At 44.6% G+C, this 17477-nt stretch overlaps 1 long non-coding RNA gene across 3 annotated transcripts in view; it reads left to right on the top strand.

Moving 5' to 3' along the window:
• Window positions 1–154: 154 nt before the first annotated feature.
• Window positions 155–17477, top strand: part of LOC141955903 (uncharacterized) — a 48728-nt gene continuing 31405 nt past the window's right edge. For 2 of the 3 annotated variants that reach the window (XR_012632796.1, XR_012632798.1), the window contains exons 1-2: window positions 155–288; window positions 740–860. This is a non-coding gene — a long non-coding RNA (uncharacterized LOC141955903). Of the gene's footprint in view, window positions 289–739; window positions 861–2191; window positions 3376–17477 lie in introns of those variants that run through there. The other variant, XR_012632797.1, reaches the window with a different exon arrangement.

The following is a 17477-nucleotide window of genomic DNA, read 5'->3' as shown; positions in this document are numbered from 1 at the left end:
GCGAGGGAGAGGAGGCCTGGTCACCCTCCCGCCCTGGTGGGCAGCAGGCCCCAGTCGGCCTTTCGGGCTCCTCCTCTTCATCTTTTCGTCTGTCCCCGCTGTGAGGTGCCCTTGCGGTCTCTCCTTTGAAGCCCGGCTTGGGAGGAAGAGGAGGGGCGGGAGCCGGGGCTTGGGAGGCAGCCGGGGCCCTTCTCCATGGCGAGGCAGGAGCGGAGGAGCCTCCTGAGGGGGCAACCAGGCCTGCATGTTTTCCCGGGAGCACGGCGTCCCCGCCGGAGCCTGTGGAGGGTATGTAAAATTTAAAAAACCAAAAAATTCCCCCCGAAAGCTAATCAGTTGTGGTGACAAATTGAAGTTCTTACTAGCCAGAAAAATCATGCAGTTATGAACCATTCTTTTTAAATACACTGACATTATTTTAAAGATTTATTTTAATGCTACAATCTAAAGCAAACAATAACTACTTTTCATTTTTTTGTATTATCCTTGTTTTTGTATTATGTAACACATATCAGTCAAACAATCTGTAAGCCTTTCTGTGTTCTTTCTTTATATTTAAAAGTCTTGTCAAGTATGTTGGAGTATTCACTGAAGCATATGGTGGCAAAATATTATCTTGCTACTTTCCATCTCCTCTTTGATATACTCAGTAAGTTTGTTTCACTCTTATATGCACATGATCAACAGCACAAAGCTCTTCCAAAAGCACAGCTCATGCTAATTCCATTTCTTTCTGCAGGTGAGCATCGGCGACAATCAATCTGGCCTAACAGAACTGAATTTCATCTTCATCTGCTGCCTGATCTGGAAATGCAGTATGCTTCCCTGCCACCTTCTTCAACCATTATTTGCTCTTTGAAGTAAGTGAGGTACATCTACAGGCTCACATCTTTACTTCCTGCCTTATATAGAATATTGAATATGCTGGGCTAAATTTAGAACTTGGTAGGCATCTCCCACTGGGTTTCCAAGCACTCAGAAGCTCTGAAAATGAGCGTGTTCCTCTTCAGAACTTAAAATATGAATGTGTCTAACTTTAGACAATAGATTTCAAATGAGATTATAACAGTTTACAGCATAGAACTGTAGTTGCTTACAGACTTTTATGTATTAGAAGAATAGATCTTCATTATAGCAGAACTATTTGTCTTTATATTTAACATGTTTCATCTATGAAACTATATTGATTGATCATTATAAAACTACCCTTGGAAAGGAAATGTGCTGTTTCACATTAGCTCTGAAATGACAATGTAAGGATGGGCCAACTTTATTAACAGCTATAATCAATACATACCTTCTAAATGATTTCAAGTGCTTTTAGAAATGTTACCCACTTGAGTGTTTCTACTCAATTCTTCATTCATTGATACTATAGAGAATCAAGGGTTTCAGTTTTCCCTTGGAGAAGCCAAACTGGCTCAGAATTACTGCTTATATTACATATTATATGTATTTATATAAAGAGAGAGAGAGATAGTAGGGAATATTAAAGGAATTTTGAAATCACATAAGATTTTATGTGTAGTAGTCTGAAGTATAAATATCCTGTTAATTTACTGTCATTGCAGGAGTCTGATCCTTAATAAGCTTAACAAAACAGTCCAGACATTCAGCCTTTATGATCTGGGGAGTCTGAATGGGCATTGGAGGCAGACACTCGTGAACTTCTTGTAGAATGTTATTAGGGAAAACATGAGTAAATATTTGAAAGAAAGAAGTCAAATCATTTGCGATCTCAAATTTGGCTCATGAGCCTTAATAAAGGTGCAGTGATGTTATAAAGGTATGGAGAAACCATGGCCATCTGCATCTGGAATGACTTGAGGAACAGTTCTTAAAGAATTAATATTGGACCTGTGTTTAAACACTTCAGATAGAGAAATCTTCCAAAAAGTTCAGTCAAGATACAAAAGAATTGCTTAGAGAAAACAAAGTCATAGCAAAATACAACCTACCCCAAAAAAAAAAAAAATCTTTTGTATTAGTGTTTGTTTATAGTAAAGGCAAAGACTGCTTTAAACTATCTTAAACTGAAGTGTGAGTTGAGAGCATTAGAGCAAACACATAAAATGAGCAGTGGCACACTGCCAGACTCCAAGGATGTTAGCCAAGACTTCTAAAGGGACTTTAAATAACTCAGTAACCACCAGGGATGTGCAACCTCTCACTTCGCATCACTTGATTTCAGGAGGATGGAAGGCTGCTGGTGTGATACTGACTTGTAAAAAGCTCTCAAGAAAAACTATGAAACTACGAATAAGTCTGAATAAATATGGCTATATGAGGTACTCAAAATGTAAAGTTCTCAGAGAAAAGGAAGTCAAGGATGTTAAAGGAATACATCATGCTGGATCCAGTAGCTCAAGCGAGGCACCGTTGTTGCAGCTTCAGGTACAACCAGTGGTGAGGCTGAAGATATATTCCCAGTAGGCACACATATGTACATATATGTATGTACCACAAATATACATGCATACACAGCTGGCCACACAGATCACAGAGACGCTCAGAGCACTCACATGATCACAGCACCAGTGGCCTCATTCTGCTGCCCTCTTTGGCTGAGCAAAATAGAAGTCTGCTAATGAGGGTATATTATGTGTGTGTGTACAAGGTGACTTCCTTCAGCAGCTGGGCTCAGACACTCGGTCTCCCCAGTTGCTGGCACCTGTAGCCCCAGAGGCTACAGCCCCACTCCAGTTACCAGTACAGACTGTCATGGACACACACACATGCACACACACAAACACACAGAGCCAGGACTTCCCATGTTCCAGTAGCTGACTCCTCTGTGGTCTTGCCCTGTGAGACATGTAGACACTCTCACACCCTTCCAGACCTACTCAGTACCCCAGCTCTCAGGTAAGCTACTCACTAGGCTGGTCTGGCTGTGTCTTCACGAGTGATGGCACACTCACATGCATACCTGCACTCTCTCCAGTTGCTGGCACCATGGGCATTTAAGGCCCCCTGAGACCTGCAGTCTGACACTGCTTGCTGCATTCAGACCCATGTGCACACAGAGTAGAGAGCCCTCACCCAGCAGTGATAGAAATTACTTTAATAAGAAAATAAGAGAGGCATAGGGCATGTCCAGACAGGTATACTGATCAGCAAACTATGTACATGCATCTGGCCCTTTTATCCGCTTACAGTCTCTTTTCCCACATTTGTTCCTCCTCCAGTTACCTCAACTCTTCCCTTTTCCCACCTTTGGTTCCTCCCTTAACCATCCCACAAAAAGTCCTGTGAAGTCCCAAAATGCTCTTCCCTTGCATCCTGTATTGTGTCACGGTCTGTAGGCAGCAACCCTTTCAGTCCTAAATGTAATCTGGAATATGCTTCTGGTGACTCAACTTGCTGTAATCTTGATTTTCCACAAAGCAGCTTTCTGAAATTAAAGTAACTTTAACTCAAAGATGAAAAATCTGAACTGTCAACAGTAGTTTGTGACCTCTCACTGAAATCTTTCTTAACACCTGGGTACTGGGCAGTGAGCCAATTGTTAAGACAGGATTGTAAAGGGAGCTGGGAAACTTCAGTTCATTTCATTACTTCAAACATATTGGTAGATGTGGTGGCAAAAAAGAATTAATGAAGAACTGTAAAAAAAAATATCTCTTGAAGAATTGGTAGGGCTTCTATAAAGGAGAATCCTGCCTTATGTTTTTTTCAAGAGTGCTGCCTGCAACAACACTCCCATACAATGCTACCAGAACTAAAAAAAAAATATGATAATTGAGTCCTGTTACTCTGTGGCTGATTGGGGTTAAGTTTACTAGTGATGACATACCCCTTCACCCTCTAGATTAATGAGCACATGCACATTTGTGGATACTTCGAATATCAGCATGGTTCCCTAGCCCCTCTCATGTTCATGCCCTGATCCTGATCCTTCTTGCCCAGTATATGGGTCTTTTACTTGCCACCTAGTCCAGCTCAATACTCACTGGCAAACAGAGGCATGAATTTACACACTTGTCTCGCAAGGACTCTTACACTCATGGATCCCTTGATTATCAGCAGAGGCTCTCAGCTTGGCCCATGGACTACACTAAACTCCCTCAGCCACCTCCCACTCAGACATGAATCTTTCTAGGTTTTCCTCCTCCTAATCTGGTAGTACAGTTTGAAGTTATTAGGTTATCTGATAAAAAACCCTAATCTGCACTCCACAGAGGAGCAGAGAAAGACAGTGGTGGGTGGGGGAGCCCAAGTAATGCTTCCAGGCATATCATAGGAGCATGTTACAGGCCTATCTCTGCAAGCCCAGAGGCACTCAGAGACACAATGGCATGTGAGAACCCAAATTTCACCTCTCCCAGAGGTGGAACACAGCTATCTTGGGCTCCTCCCAGGGCTGTCCCAGGACAGACATCAGCCCCAAGGTCTAGGGATAAAACCCATCAAGTCAGCAGGAGAGTTGGGGGCAGGGTCTGGGAAGCAGGGGGTGATAATTCTGGGTTTACAGTAGGGATGTTTATAGGAGGAACCAAAGACAGGGAAAGGAATTAATCTGGGTGATTTTTGGATGAATAAGTATGGGAAAATAGAGGTATAAGGGGATAAAATGGGCCACTCATATGTAAACATGACTTCGCTAGGACAGGGACAGTAAGCTCTGACCTGTGTGTGCCTGTATGTCTCAAAAGGCAAGAGTACAGGAGTTTGCTACCAGAGGGGACCAGGGAAGTCCTGACCAACTGCTAGAAAGTTGTGTATGTATATGTGTTATAATCAGACTAAGCCAATTTTTATAAAAATGTATAATTTTATTTGGGTTCAATCAATTTAGGGTGGGAAGCAATAGGCAAAGCAGCGCTGGATGCATGGAGAGCTGCAACTCTGCCACATGCACACTGAGTTCCAAAAAGCAGTGGTTTTTATACTCTTGTGCCATCGTCTTTAACCAATCTCCTCCCGTCAGATAGTTGTTCTGCTCTTTTCCATTGGGTCATTTGGGTTGCTGGGGTGTATGTCCTCCTCCTATTGGGTCTTTTGAAAGTCTTGAAGCCTTGGTCTCCTGGCGCGCTTTTCTCCTATTGGATCTTTTAAAAGCCTCATCTCAACCTTTTGGCAGGCTTTTCTTCAAACAGCAGTTCCATATTAGCTCTAGGTGGGGTTTCTGAGACATGGTTACATTGTTCCAATCCGAATGGCCCACTTTACATTTAATTGTTTAACATTTACAGATCATTCAAGTGTACCTACCCACCTTGACCAGCCTAGCAAATTAGTTACCATAGTTTATTACATATGTGTGTCAGTGGGTTAAAACGTCTGTAACAGCAACTGTAGTGAGGCTGTGGCCTCAGGGGCTTCTGTGACCAAGTGCCAGCAACTGAAGAGACTGGGATCCAGTAGCCACCTACTCATTAGACTGGGTGTCTTAGACCAGCTATGGTGGGGAATACAGGCTGTACCTAGTGGATCTTCATCCAGATCAGCCAGAGCAGGTTTAGGATGAGGCTGTTGATTCTGTTTGTGTGAGTGCTGGGGGTGTCTGACTGTGTTGTGTATGTGTGTTTGCGTGTGTGCTTACTGTTCTCAATCTCACTACTGGTTGTACCTGGAGTCATGGAGTGGTGGCAGCCTTGCTTCTCTTGAGCTACCACAGAATCACAGAATCATCTTGGTTGGAAAAGACCTTGAAGATCATCCAGTCCATCCATTAAACTCACACTGACAGTTCCCAACTCCACCAGATCCCTCAGCGCTGGGTCAACCCAACTCTTCAACCCCTCTGCCCTGGGCAGCCCATTCCAACACCCAACAACCCCTTCTGTAAAGAAATACTTCCTAAGAGCCACTCTGACCCTGCCCTGGCACAACTTGAGGCCATTCCTGTCGCTTGTTCCTTGGTTAAAGAGACTCATCCCCCCTCTCTGCACCCTCCTTTCAGGGAGTTGTAGGGGGCCATGAGGTCTCCCCTCAGCCTCCTCTTCTCCAGACTAAACCCCCCCAGTTCCCTCAGCCGCTCCCCATCAGACCTGTGCTCCAGACCCTGCACCAGCTCTGTTGCCCTTCTCTGGACACGCTCGAGTCATTCAATGTACTTTCTGTAGTGAGGGGCCCAAAACCGAACCCAGTCATCGAGGTGTGGCCTCACCAGTGCCGAGTACAGGGGTGAGATCCCTTCCCTGTCCCTGCTGGCCACGCTATTGCAGATTCAATCCAGGATGCCATTGGCCTTCTTGGCCACCCGGGCACACTGCTGACTCCTATTCAGCTCCAGCTGTCAGTCAACACCCCCAGGTCCCTCTCTGACTGGCAGCTGTCCAGCCACTTGTCCTAGATTCACCCCATCCCTACCAGAAGATTTCTATTACACATATGCACCTGTTGTCCCCAAACCAGGGTTGTTCACCTGATGTGCAAAGAGCCAATTAACACAGAGTCAAGATATTTATTACAGTTCTGCACAGAAGAGGGTGCTATGCATCCAAAGTGACCAGCACACTGAGTTACACGCACCAGATTTGTTTGTTTCTGAACACACAAACACACCTCTATACATAACTATTGGTTAGTATTTTATCACATTATCATCTATTGGCTAGTTTTATTCCTTGCTTTCATTTAAGTCACAGTATCTACCTATTAATGTACACGTGCTCAAAGGGTGAGTGGCTTCATGAAGAGATGGGTAACTTAAGCTACAGAGGTGTGGTTTTCATATTGTAATGAGCTAAGTTCACCTAAAGGACACAAAAATAGGGACTTTCCACAGCATGGTTTCAGATCATCATTCTGTTGGTCATAAATCTTAAAAACACATTAGTCCTATCCTAGAACTAAGCAACCATAAATTTGTTTATAGCAATATTGGTCCTGATTGCAAAACAAAACTTAGATTCTGAGCTGCAGATCATATGAGAAACATTACTTTTTTGTCTTTTGCTAAATTTTTGCTTTTATATCCTTTTGCAACACACCCATGCACATCAGGGAGAGATTAGGGGAGAATGCAAATAGAGAGGTGCTTCCAGTTGCTGGCATCCCTGTTATGTGTGCCCTATGACCCATGGTCCCTCCCATTGCTGATGCTGAGACCTCCCACAAAGTTGGTTGCTGGCACCACAAAGACATGGGCTGTTATCACCCATGATCTAACTCAAGTTGCTGGCATTTGATTCAGTTGGTCTGGTGTCACCTAGACCTTTTATCCTGTTTTGGGCTAGGATAATTTTCTTCCCAGTAGCTGGTGTAGTGTTGAGGTTTGGATTTAGGATGAGAATAATATTGATAACACACAGATGTTTCAGTTGTTGCTAAGCAGTGGTCAAGGATTCTTCAGCTTCTCATGCTGCCCTGCTGGCAAGGAGGCCTGGGGGCACAAGAAGCTGTGAGGGGACACACTCAGGACAACTGACCCAAACTGGCCAAGGGGATATTCCATACCATGTGACGTCATGCTCCATATATAAACTAGGGGGAAAGCAGTCTGGGGACTGCTGCTCAGGAACTGGCTAGGCATCAGTGGGTAGGTGATGAGCAGTTGCATTATGCATCACTTGTTTTGTATATTCAATTTATTTTTCCCACCATCTTCTTTTTTTGTCCTACTAAACTGTCTTTATCTCAACCCATGAATTTGACTTTTTTTTCCAATTCTCTTCCCCATCCCACTGTGTTGGGGATAGTGAGTGAATGGCTGTGTGGTATTTAGCTGCCTGCCCGGTTAAACCATGACACCTTTGAACAGTCTCACATAGGATAGAGGGTGAAATTAAAGAGAAAGATATTTAACAAATATTAGTAAGATAAGATAGACTGTGATCAGGCACAGGGCTTATTCAGGCACGTGTTCTGACCAGCAGTTGCTTACAGACAAGTGGACCATTTTATCCTTTCCCACAACTTTGTTCCTCCCTGGTTTCCCTTTTTCCCTACCTTTGACTCTCTCCCTAAATATTCCTTAGTAAGTTTTGTGTAGTTCCCAGACCTCCACAAATATCCATAATACTCATGTTCTCTTGTTTCCCCCTTCGTATCAGTTACAAAGTCCTAGCTGATTCTCTTCAAAGCTAATCATGTGGATTCTTGATGGCCCATCAAGAAGTGGTTGAAGAATTTTAGTCTTGCTGTCTCTCTTACCATTTTCTAGTCATGTTTGTGACTATGTAGGCATAAGACCAAGTTAATATGAACTAAAAAATAGTTCCTTCTGCTGTGGGGAATATACCTTGCATCTTTGGCTCTCCAGGGTGAGGTGGTGCTGGTCTCTGAATGCTATTTCGACTCTCTTCCCCTGCAGAGACCCCTTTTAAGCACTGCTATTTTTAGCACTTAAATTATCAGAAGGGAGGAGTGTTGGTGAGTGGGATGTCATGCAGTGTGACACATAAACTGTAACCTGACCCATCCTGTGCTTCCATATTTCAGTTGTTCAAGGGGAAAATCTTTAAGGTTCCCTAGGAGGGTGAGGCTCTTTAGAAATAGTGTATTTTCCCTTAGGTCAGGATCTTTATCCAAGCATCCTCAGAAACACAGGCCTCTGTGCTGCTAAAATAATACCAGCTGACCTTGGGTTGTCCTGTGCAGCCATTTCTTGCTTCCTATCAGGACACCTATCTAGGTGTTTGTCTAATGACAGGAGCTATGAGAAATTTGTATTTCCACTAGGTACATTATCTACATTATTTATGGAGTTGTGTTGTTTCGGAGAAAGAATTAAGGGTGGTCAGTATAGGTATAGGAGGATTAGAGGGATTAAACTGAGTAAAATCAGGTGAGGTTGATATCTGTCTGCAATACTCAACAGTACTGCTATCATACTTCATGGGGTTTAAATCTGTAAATTGAGGCCATAGCTTTATATTTTCCTTTTGTAACTGACTTTTTCACAAATTTATAATGAGTTCAGCCTTAGCCTGATTCTCTTGATTTTCATCCTGCTCATTAGCCAATATTGTCTCTGATTTAATAATTTGAAACAATTTGTTACTTATAGGAGGTCTTATACATACCTCTGGAAGCATCTGTTTTCATCCCTCAGAGTAAAAATTTTGCCTGATAGATCCCACCATTAAGCCACTTTACGTCTCTTATTCTTGTTATTCTTGTGTTCTGTTAATATGCTTTCAGCCTGGTTACTCCAATCATCCTAAAAATTTCCTTGGGCAGGTCTCATTTAGGTGCACCCCTATTTCTGTAAGAGTTTGATTACAACTTTTAACAATGTGGACACATTTCCACGATCAGTTCACTTGCCACATTGAGGATTATATACCATTATATACCTGGGGAGTATTCAGCTCAACTGGATCATGCCAGTGACATCAGTTGTTGCCATCTTTGAGGCCCAGGGGGTTCCTCCTTCCTTGTCCCTGGAGCCCAGCCTGGTGCACCCAGGGAGGGGAAGTCCTGTCCTGAATGGATAATTCTGGCAGGGATAAATAGTGTTGTTCACCTACTTCTGACATAGATTTGGTTGCTGCCTTTTCCTGTTAGTGGCAAGCAGTCTCTATTTCCACTTTCCTAATCTTTCTGTTAGTGAGCCAGGAGAAGCAGATAGCGTGATGCAGTTAAATTACATGGATGTATGTGATCCTCTGCTTCTGTGTCTCACAGCATGCCTGTAGCATGCTTGTCAGGTCTTGCTGATGCTGCTGGAGAAGCAATCGGCAAGAATTCCTTTCTCAAAGACTTGGCTGCTGCAATGGCTTTATGTCCTCCTGTGATCCTAGGTTTAACCAGGGAGGAAATAAACCACACTTGCCTGAAGCTAGATGTCAAGGTGGTTGCTTTCCCTTAGGATCTCTTTTAATGAAGTGCCTTGCGTTTGCTAGACTCACCTTTCCTTTTGAATTCCTCACTACTTCCAGTCTAGCTCAGAAGGGATAAAGTTACACAGATAGAAACATCTTGTGCATCACAGAATCGTAGCAGTACAGAGTACTCTTGGGCTCTCATGATATTCCACAGGAAGCTCCAGTCAGTGCTGAGAGGGAGACAGCCAGGGAAGCACAGATTTGCCAGGATACCCACTGAATACAAAGAAGTATTTGGTTCATCTCAGTGCAGCCTCTTCTGCTTCAGCCCTTGGCACAGGCTTGTAAGGTGTTCTGATGCTGAGATAATGAGATTAGTGAGATTGTCTGGGAAGAGATTTGTTTGTCTGTGTGTCTTCTCAGCTGTTTGGGATAAACTCACATTTTTTAAATGTATCATGATGGCTAGAATGTGGGAGTTAGGGTCTGGCGCTCGGAAGATATCGTGTTGTACGGGAAGATAAAACGTAGGCAGATGGATGTGACGTCATAAACCCAGGGTATAAAAAGCGGTGTTATACAATAATAAACACCATTTGCCATCCATCACATTGATGTCTGTGTGCAGATGGACCGAGCAGCCTGGGGTTGGCCGCTGTGTTGTTTTTCCCTGAGCCAGGTCGTTAAGCATCATTAGGCAACAAATGGTGCCGAAACCCGGGAAGTGGGAAACGGCTTGCTAGGGAAGATGCCCGGTGTTCCACTGCTGTAGGGAGGATGCTCCCAGGACCAACAAGGAGGAGAGAATATGAGTTCTCAGGACCAACAAAGAGGGGGAACATCCTTGTGAAGGTCGCCTTGTGAAGGTCGGATTGCAGTTCCCAAGGACCCGCGAGGACGATGGAAGCTCTCGTGAAGGTCATATCACAGTTACATAAGCAGTGGGGAATTGAGTGCAAGTCTAAAGATTTTACTTGTGCTGGCGCAAGGCTTTTACAACCCTCGGGTTGTGGGAAAGACTTGAAGTTGTGGGCGAGGGTTAAACTAGCCCTTAAGAAAGCTATACAGAAGCAGAAAACTGGGAAGGCGGCAAAAAACTGTTTATTGGCCACCCCGAGATTAGGGATTGGAGCGGCCACTCATACTACTAACCTCCCAAGCGATACTGATTATACTGAGCCAAAGGATTCGCAGGAGGGTGGTACACTCCCTCAATCCTCTGACCCTGATCCGCTTATGGAAGGGGAAGGGCGAAAACAAGTAAAATCTTTCCGGGGTGGTTTGGTAGAGGAGGCAAGGAACGCCGCAGAAATATCAGAATCAATACAAACCTGGGACCGACCACCGCCCTATGTGCCCCAAAATGGCGCCGAAAAAAGAGGGGGAGGACAAGATAAAAATGGTCCCAACGAAAAGAATGAGGAAGTGCCAGCAACCACGAGCAAGGCTAGAGGGGAGGAGTGTACGGGTGAGGAGCACAGAGCCGGAGAGAACAAAAGGAAAGGTGGGGGAAGTGTTCGGGGAGGGGTGGAGAGCGCAGGCGAGGGGCGGAGAGCATGTACGGGTGAGGAGTACAGAGCCCGAGAGAATAAAAGGAAAGGTGAGGGAAGTGTTCCGGGAGGAGAGGAGAGCGCGGGCAAGGGGCGGAGAGCCAATCTAAGCGGCCACCCGGAGAGACACCTTGATAAAGCAGGGCCCTCCCCTAGCAGGAGGTGGGGTGAGCCTAGGGGAAGGGAGCAGGCCGCCTGGAGTGGAAGGGGAAGGAGTCTAACAAAAAGGTACTGGAGCCCGGAAGTGACCTGGCAGTCGAGTTCTGACTTTGGGTCAGACAGTAGCGAGGACGAATGGTTTACAGCCGACTTAAACTTAAAGGAAAAAGAAACGGGAGCAGACAGAACTAAAGGCCAACACCCCCCACCCACCCACTCTAAAGAGAATCCACGAGAAAAGCAAACCCCCCTCACGGACTGGAGAGAAATAAAAATGACATGCGCCGACTTATTCCCACCGGCAGCACTAGCATTCCCGGTCCAGGTGACAGACAGGGGACAGAGCGTTTACTCGCCCATAAACCCTAAAGACATACAGGCGATTGGTAAAGCAATTGCCGATAAAGGTCTCAATTCCGCCTTAGTCTCCACCCTTATTGATGGCGTTTTTGGAGGAGACGACATGCTCCCATCTGACATAATACAAACTTGTAGATTAATCTTTGACAGAGCAGGGATGATTGTTTTTAAACAAGAATGGGAGGATATTTGTAGAAGATTATTGGTTCAAGTAGCAGGGGCAGACCATCCCTTGCATGGATCTAGCTTGCAACATCTGATGGGCACAGATCCAGTGATAATTACCCCTCAAGTGCAAGCTCAAGGCCTACAAGCCCAGAAAATTATGGCAACTACTCGTGTGGCCAGAGACGCCATTTGCATAGCTTGTAGGGTCGTTGCAAAGCTGTCCTCTTGGTCTACTATTAAACAAAATGAAAGTGAGAGCTTTACACAGTTCATAGACCGCCTCCAGGCAGCGATCGATTCTTCAACATTACCTGCGGAGGCAAAAGGCCCAGTTGTAACAGAATGCATATGTCAACAATGCAATTCGGCGACCAAAGAAATTTTCCAACCCTGGATGGAGCGAAGCACTCCCAAACCCACTCCCCCCTTGAGAAGCGACCAATTTTATGGCTCAACTTATTATAGCTCAACCAGCGCCACAGCCCCAACTGCAACCATCATTCAATACATGGACGATATCTTGATCGCCGCGCCGTCAGAAAATCAGGTGGACCACTTGGTGTCAGCAATTTCAGAAACCCTGAAAGCAAACGGGTTCGAAATTGTGAGCGCAAAAATTAAGAAAGGACCATGCGTAAGCTTTTTAGGAGTAGGAATTACAGGTTCTTATATAACCCCTCCTCAGGTAAAAATCCGTCAGCACAGTGAAACACTTTATGATATGCAACAGCTAGTAGGGTCTTTACAATGTCTCCGCAATATCGTCCTAATTTCCCCTGAAATCATGGCCCCCCTGTATGATCTTCTAAAAGGACAAAACCCATGGGAGAAAAAAGCTCTGACGACAGAAGCAGTGAACTCTTTTGATTTCATTGAATAGCAGGTATCGTCAAGCATGCTTGCCAGATGGGACCCGAATGTACCACTTGATCTGTACGTACATTTCACGTCAGGAGGAGGAGTAGGAGCTCTAGCTCAGGGCTCCCCTGAAGAAGCCCAACCAATACAATGGATAGCCCTGGGAAAACCATCACGTGCTTTCTCTCCAGGGGTCGAGTGCATTGGTAATCTCATCATGAAAGGCAGAAAACTTGCCCTAAGACACTTGAGCATCGAGCCCGCCAGAATATACCTACCCTTCCGTAAGCAGCTCTCAACGCAGTGACGACATCAGAGTATTTAGCTATAGCCCTTACTGGATTTGGTGGAGAAATCCGGTATGCCACAAAACCTCCCTGGACTCAAATGTTGGCGGTTGTAGACATTGACCCCCCACCTAAGGTCATGGACCGACCTCAGGAAGGACCAACAGACTTTACAGATGCATCTTCAACGACATTGACTGCCGTAGCAGTGTGGCAATCAGGAGACGAATGGCACTGTATCAAAACAGCCGATTATGAGCTTTCAGTTCAACAGCTAGAAGCAGCAGCTATAGTACTAGCATGCGGGCTGTTCCCAATGGAACATCTCAATATAGTGACTGACTCCATGTTTGCAGCTAAACTTTGCCTAGCCATGTCAGGTCCTGGCGTGACGACATCCACAGCAGCGCTAATGCTCGAAGAGGCACTCTCTGCCAGGAAAGGCACCTTTTCAGTTCTCCATGTCAACAGTCATAGTCCTGTTAAAAGGTACTTCCAAATTGGTGATGATAAAGCTGACACTGCTGCAAAAGAATTACGGACGCTAAGGGAGGCCCATCAACTACATGAATCTCTGAAATCGAAATCAGAAATATTAGCAAAGACAGAAGGCTTTACCAACGCCATTCCATCAGAAGACCAAGTACGTCTTTTGGGAACCAACCTGCTAACGTTAAACCAATTCCCCAGAGAAGAGGCGCATAGCCCCGCCCAAAAATACTGGACCACTCGAGCATTAGAAGAAGGTCCACCGGCCACAATCAGAAATGAACTGGGAAAATGGGAACAGGGGTGGAGGCTAGTTTTAACAGGACAGGAGTATGCCGCAGTTAAAAAGATGGTGAAATTAAATGGTGTCCTCTTAAGTCTATTAAACCCGACCTCTAGGATGAAACTAATGAGAACTATAAGTTTTTATTCGCAGGACCTAACCATTGGGTGCCCCTGTAACCCGTATGCTCCTGTGGCGAGAGAGGAGAGTGAGTCGGAGAATACCCTGACTACAACAGATAGTTCTGCTTCACCAGAACCCGAGCGTCAGCTGAGATGCCCCCGCAAAGGGCTGCTGCAATGTTTTTGTGTAATTTTGCTGCTGCGATGTTTCTGTTTAATTTTGCTTTTAGGGTTCATAGTATCTTGAGGCTCGTATGAACACCAGCCGTGGGAATGGGTATTAACGAGATGGGATCAAGAGATACTGCAAACAATCATCACTTTGGGGCCCCCTAGCTTTCAGGTAAAACTCTGTGACTTAGCCCCAGTAGAGTCCTGTTAACACACGTCAAGCTATTACATGTGTCCCAGCTCTAACCCTGGCAAGCCTTACTGTAACGCCCCCAATCAGTATTACTGTTCCCACTGGGGATGTGAGACAATTGCCTCAGATTGGGCGCCAGGGGCAGGACCAGACAAATATTTGAAAGTACAACCAGGACCTTACGGGTGTGTCATTCCTCCAAAAGACCCCTTAAGACCAGGGCTAGCAGCAACCCATGGGAAAATCAAGAATTAGTGTCTGTACCTTATACTCAGTGTCACCAATGAGGATGATCCAAGATGGATGATTGGAAAAACTCGGGGTGTCAGACACTATGAATCTAGTACGGACAGGGGGAGCTTGTTTTCTATTAGAAAACGGGAAATACAAAGCAGCACAGCAATCGCCCCCAATGTCATAGCCAAAAGTGACAATGACGTCGAGCAAGGAAGAGAAAGCTTGCCATTATCCACCCCTATCTTGACTACTCCCCTAGTAGCTAAGCAGATAACCCCTCCAAGCAAACCCAAGGTGGGCCCTTACCGCTTACCTGATAAGCCGTTCCTTAATGTACTGAATGCTACTTTTTGGTCATTGAACCAGTCAGATCCAGACCTCACGAGCTCCTGCTGGCTGTGCTACAATATGAACCCGCCCTTTTATGAGGGCATCGCCCTCAATGCCTCCTTTTACTATTCGCCAGACAATAATCCAACTCAATGCAGGTGGGACACACCACAGAGAGGAATCACCCTGAACCAGGTCAAAGGCCAGGGCGTATGTCTGGGCAATACCTCTTTGGCAAACTGGGGTAGTTTTATTTGTGTGAAAACTGTTAGGGTCAATAGAGCCTACAAATGGGCAATCCCGTCTACATCCACAATGTGGGTCTGCCACAAGTCAGGAGTAACCCCCTGTGTGTCCCTGATTCTTTTTGATAATTCTGCCAACTTTTGTGTCCAAGTTATAGTTGTTCCTAAGGTCCTATATCACCCAGAGGAAGACCTATATCACTATTTCGAAGAACCTCACCGGATTGATAAAAGAGAGGTACTAACAGGCATCACCATTGCAACGCTGCTCGGGCTAGGAGCGGTCGGCACAGCCACGGGAGTTTTGGCCCTCGTAACCCAGCACCAGGGATTATCCCAGCTACAAATGACCATAGATGAGGACCTACAAAGAACTGAAAAATCTATCTCCTTTTTGGAAAAAGTCTCTTTCCTTTCGAAGGTCGTTTTGCAGAATAGGCAAGGGTTAAACCTTCTATTGTTGTATCAGAGAGGTTTTTATGTCGCATTAGGGGAAGAATGTTGTTTTTATGCAGCCCACACAGGAATCGTACAGGACACCATGGCTGAATTGAGAGATCGGCTAGCCCAAAGAAAAAGGAAAAGAGAAAACCTACAAGAATGGTTCGCCTCTTGGTTCAGACAGTCTCCATGGCTAACCATCCTTTTTTCCACTCTGATCGGCCCACTCACCATAATACTGTTGGTACTAATTTTTGGGCCTTGCATATTGAATTAGTTAGTGTCGTTTGTGAAAAGCCACTTAGAAAAGGTTAACATTCTGTTTATCGATCACCAGCAAGTGCTCTAAAGCATGCTCACTCAGCACTCAATGTATTACCTCCTTAGTCTGTCATTTTAAGTCTGATAGTCTAAGTATTATCTATAGCCTTAATGTTTTATATGTATGCTTTATTTTTATATTTACCGGCGTTAAGAACAAAGAACTTTAAATATTTTGCCTTTAGAAACTCCCTTGGTCTTCCCCCAGAGGGCTGGCCAGGCTCTGGGTAGAACCCAACAGGAGATTTAGAATCAGATGTTCCCACTTAAAGGAATTTGCCAATCATTTTGGCCTGTTGATTTCAGAACAGGGCCTGCTTGCAGCGATGTTGGATGCCTCTCCTACGGATGGATGCATCACGTAGGGTTTCCGGTTTGTAAGGAAGGACATTCTGATTCTCGCTGCACCCAGGGTTCCCTAGCGATTGCGGGTCTGAATGTTAGCCTTCTTATTGATTAAGTGCACTACTTTATATTTTAATCACAAATAATACATTTAGTTTACCTTTTTATCAATGATTGCAGCTGCTATATAATTCCAGCCTTTATGAAACATTTTTTTTAGGTACGCTATGTTTTTTAAGGTTTATCTAATTCCTAATCAATATAACCTTCCAATAAATTTGACAGGTATTGTCATATCATTAAAATAGCGGGGGGGGGGGGGGGGGATGTGGGAGTTAGGGTCTGGTGCTCAGAAGATATTGCATTGTATGGGAAGATAAAACGTAGGCAGATGGATGTGACGTCATAAACCCAGGGTATAAAAAGCGGTGTTATACAATAATAAACGCCATTTGCCATCCATCACATTGATGTCTGTGTGCAGATGGACCGAGCAGCCTGGGGTTGGCCGCTGTGTTGTTTTTCCCTGAGCCAGGTCGTTAAGCATCACTAGGCAACACTAGAACAACTTGGTTTTATGTGCAAATGAGACTCTCATCTAGATTAAGGTGACTCTCAAAGGTATTTCTTTTAGACACATCATTACATTGGCATGCTCTAGACAAATTCTCAACAGCCTGTCTTTCCACTACATTTATTCTCTGATCAAAAAAAATCATATCCATGTTGAAGTTTCAGACCTTTTTCTTTTGAGATATTTAGTTGATCTGAATAAGGTTTGTAAAAAATTTCTGTCACGCTCTTGAATAAATTAGCAGCTTTCTTGGGTGAATAAGGAGTGCCTACTGGAAAGGTAGATCTCAGATTTTGAGGGATAAATGAAGGCCAAGAGAGATGACAGAATGAAAGGGAGGTTTTTTGTTTCAAGACCTAAAAGAAATGTCATTAGGAGCCAAGACAACAATATTTCATCTTCTATTCCATCAACATGTGGACCTTTTCAATCTGCCTTCATATGATTAAAAGAAGTGACATGACAGACACAGGTATGACTACTTGCCATTTGTGGGAAGGAATTAAACTTTCTCCTACTATATAATCAGTATGAATTTGGGAGACAATAAGTCATCATGGTACAGAGGGAGAAAAGAGGAGAGAAGCTTTTCCCTCGAATCAACTGTGTGATTTACTTGTACATAATT

The sequence above is a fragment of the Athene noctua genome, chromosome 1, assembly GCF_965140245.1.
Source record: "Athene noctua chromosome 1, bAthNoc1.hap1.1, whole genome shotgun sequence".
NCBI classification, from domain to species: Eukaryota; Metazoa; Chordata; class Aves; order Strigiformes; family Strigidae; genus Athene; species Athene noctua.
Note: the sequence above shows the minus strand (reverse complement) of the source record. Positions and strands in the feature narration are given on the sequence as shown.